Raw genomic sequence first — 4,377 nt, forward strand, 5'->3', positions numbered from 1 at the left:
TTGAAGACAGGCTATTTAAAAATACAGTCAGAGGAGACAAAATAAAAAGGAATAAAAAACAATGAAGCATGCATACAGGATCTAAAATAGTCTCAAAAGGGCAAATTTAAGAGTTATTGGCCTTAAAGAAGAGGGAGAGAAAGAGCTAGGTGTAGAAAATGTATTTAAATGGATAATAACAGAGAATTTCCCAAACCTAGAGAAAGATATCAATATCCACGTTCAAAAAAGATATACATCACCAAGCAGATTTAACCCAAAGAAGACTACCTTAAGGAGTTTCATAATCAACTCCCAAAGGTCAATTATAAATAAAAGATCCTAAAAGTACCCAGAGAAAAGAAACAAATACCACACTTTAGAGCTCCTATAGATCTGGCAGCAGACTTTTCAGTGGAAACCTTACAGGCCAGTAGAGAATGGCATGACATATTTAAAGTGCTGAAGGAAAAAAAAGAAAACAACATTTATCCTAGAATACTAGATCTTGCAAAAATTTCCTTCAAATATGAAGGAGAAATAAACACTTTTCTAGACAAACTGAAGCTGAGAGATTTCATCTATACCAGACCCCCACTGCAAGAAATACTGAAGAGAATACTTCAATGAGATAAAAGGACCTTAATGAGCAATAAATAATCACCTGAAGATACAAAACTTACTGGCAATATTACATACATAGAAAAACAGAATATTATAACACTGTAACTGTGGCATATAAATTACTCTTATTCTAAGTAGAAAGACTAAATGATAAAGCAGTCAATAACTAAAATAGCTTTTCAAGATGTAGTCAGTACAATAAGATATAAATAGAAACAATAAAAAGTTAAGAAATGAGGAGAACCAAGTTAAACTGAGTTTTTATTAGTTTTATTCTTGCTTATTTGTTAATGCAAATAGTGTTGTCGTCAGGTTAAAATAATGAGTCATAAGATAGAATTTGCAAACCTCATGGTAACCTCAAGCCAAAAAGCATACAATAGATATACACAAAATGTAAAGTAAGAAACTGAACCATATCACCAGAGAAAATCATCTTCACTAGAAGAAGACAAGAGTGAAAGAAAAAACAAAGAGAAGACAACAAAACAACCAGAAAACAAATAACAAAATGGCAGGAGTAAGTTCTTGCTTATCAGTAATAACATTGAATATAAATGAAATACAGTCTACAATAAAAGCCATAGACTGGCTAAATTAATCAAAAAACAAGGCCCATTGATCTGTCACCTACAAGAAACACCTATAAAGGCACACATAGAGTCTGTGGCCATACCACCCTGAATATGCCTGATTTTGTGTGATCTCAGAAACTAAGCAGGATTGGGCCTGGTTAATACTTGGATTGGAGACTGTCTGGTAATACTGGGTACTGTAGACTTTTTCTTATTTAAATAATAAAAAAGACACACATAGACTGAAAATAAAGAGATGAGAAAAGATATTCCATGCCAGTGGGAGCCAAAAAAGAGCAGGAATCACTATACTTATAACACAAAAAATAGATTTTAAGGCCAAAACTATGAGAAGAGACAAGTAAGATCACTATATAATGTTAATGGGGTCAATTCAGCAAGAGGACAAAGCAATTTTAAATATGTATGCACCCAACACTGGAGCACCCAGATATATAAAGGAGACATTATTACAGCTAGAGAGAGAGAGAGAGGCCCCAATACAATAATAGCTGGAGACTTCAACACCCCACTTTCAGCATTGGGCAGATCTTCTAGCCAGAAAATCAACAAAGAAACATCAGACATAATCTGCACTATAGACCAAATGGATCTAATAGATATTTACCGAACATGTTATCCAAGAGCTGCAGAATACATATCATTTTCCTAAGCACATAAATCATTCTCAAGAATAGACCATATAATAGATCACAAAACAAGTCTTAAAATATTCAAAAAGTTCAAATGATATCAAGCAATTTCTTTGACCACAATAGAATACATTTAGAAATTAATAACTAGAGGAATTTTGGACATTATAAAACGACATGGAAATAAGCAATATGCTCCTTAATGATCAGTGGGTCAAGAAGAAATTAAGAAGAAATTTTAACAATGTCTTGCAATCAACGTTAATGGAAACACAACATACCGAAACCTATGGGATACAGTAAAAGCAGTACTAAGAGGAAAGTTTATAGTTATAAGTACCTATATATAAAAAAAATTTTTTTTTTAAATCTAACAATGTGTCTTAAATAACTAGAAAAGCAAGAGAAAAACAAACCCCAAATAAGGAGAAGAAAAGAAATAATAAACTTCAGAGCAGAAATAAATGAAATTGAAGTGAAAATATACAAAAGATAAATGAAACAAAAAGATTATTTTTGAAGTTACAAAAAGTTGACAAACCTTTAGCCAGGCTAAGAAAAAAAGAGAGAAAATCAAAATAAATACAATCAGAAATGAAATGGAATCATTACAACTGATGCTGCAGAAATTCAAAATAACATTAGTGACTACTATGAGCAACTATATGCCAATGAATCAGAAAATATAAAAGAAATAGACAAATTTCTAGATAGATAAAACCTACCAAGATTGAACCAGGAAGAAATTCAATACCTGAACACACCAATAACAAGTAATGAGATCAAAGCTGTAATAAGAAGTCTCCCAGTAAGAAAAAGCCTGGGACCTGATGGCTTCAGTGCTGAATTCCATCAAACATTAAAGAGCTCATACCGACCCTACTCAAACTATTCCAAAAAATCAGGAGGAGGAAATACTTTCAAACTCATTCTTGTGAATCCAGTAATACCCTGAAACCAAAACCAGATCAAGAGACATCAATAAAAGGAAACTATTGGCCAGTATCTCTGATGAATATTGATGCAATAATCCTCAACAAAAGACTAGCAAACTGAATTCAACAGTACATTAAAAAGTTTATTCATCATGACCAAGTGGGATTTATCACTGGGATGCAAAGATGCTTCAACAAACAAAAATCAATCAATGTGATACATCATATTAACAGAATAAAGGATAAAAACCATATGTTCGGCCGGGCACGGTGGCTCAAGCCTGTAATCCCAGCACTTTGGGAGGCCGAGGCGGGCGGATCACAAGGTCAGGAGATCGAGACCACAGTGAAACCCCGTCTCTACTAAAAATACAAAAAATTAGCCGGGCGCGGTGGCGGGCGCCTGTAGTCCCAGCTACTCAGGAGGCTGAGGCAGGAGAATGGCGGGAACCCGGGAGGCGGAGCTTGCAGTGAGCCGAGATCGCGCCACTGCACTCCAGCCTGGGCAACAGCATGAGACTCCGTCTCAAAAAAAAAAAAAAAAAAAAAAAACTATATGTTCTTTTCAGTTGATACTGAAAAAACATTTGATAAAATTCAACATCCCTTCATGATAAAAACCCTAAAAAAAGCTGGGATTAGAAAAACTATAGCTCAACATACTAGAAGCCATATATGACAGACCCATAGTCAGTATCATACTAAATGTAAAAAACTGAAAAGTCTTTCTCTAAGATCCAGAACATGACAAGGATGCCCAGTCTCACCACTGTTATTCAACACAGTATTGTAAGTCCTAGGTAGAGGAATCATACAAGAGAAAGATATAAAGGGCATCCAAATTGGAAAGGAATGTCAAATTATCCTTGTTTGCAGATGATAAGATCTTATATTTCGAAAAACCTAAAGACTTCACAAGAAAACTATTATAGCTGATAAATTCAGTAAAGTTGTATTATGCAAAATCAACATAAAATGTCAGTAGCATTTCTATATGTCATGAACAATGTGAAAAATAAGTTTAAAAAGTAATGTCATTTACAACAATCATACTTAAAGTTAAATACCTAGGAATTAAGTAAAGAAGTAAAAGATTTCTATAATGAAAACTATAAAACATTGATGAACAAACTGGAAGAGAACACCAAAAAATGAAAAAAAATCCAATGTTCATGAATTGTAAGAATCAATATTGTTAAAATGTCCATGTTACACAAAGCAATCTACAGATTCAATTTGATCCATATCAACATGCCAATGACATTCTTCACAGAAATAGAAAAAAAAATCCCAACATTTATATGGAACTACAAAAGATCCAGAATAGCCAAACCCATCCTAAGCAAAAAGAACAAAGCTAGAGTAGTCACATTACTTGACTTCAAATAGTACTACAGAGCTAGAGTAATTAAAACAGCATAGTACTGGCATAAAAACAGACACACACACCAATGAAGCACAATGGAGAACCCAGAAACAAATCCACACACCTACAGTGAACTCATTTTTAACACAGGTTCCAAGAACATACACTGGTGAAAAGACAGTCTCTTCAATAAATGTTGTGAAAACTGGATATCCATATGCAGAAGATTAAAACTAGATCCCTAT

At 33.7% G+C, this 4,377-nt stretch overlaps 1 pseudogene; it reads left to right on the top strand.

Annotated features, from left to right (window-relative positions):
- The first annotated feature begins 1,265 nt into the window (after window positions 1-1,265).
- On the top strand, window positions 1,266-1,384 carry LOC114675147 (5S ribosomal RNA; annotated as a pseudogene).
- Window positions 1,385-4,377: the final 2,993 nt, after the last annotated feature.

This window comes from Macaca mulatta, chromosome X, assembly GCF_049350105.2.
Source record: "Macaca mulatta isolate MMU2019108-1 chromosome X, T2T-MMU8v2.0, whole genome shotgun sequence".
Taxonomy (NCBI): domain Eukaryota; kingdom Metazoa; phylum Chordata; class Mammalia; order Primates; family Cercopithecidae; genus Macaca; species Macaca mulatta.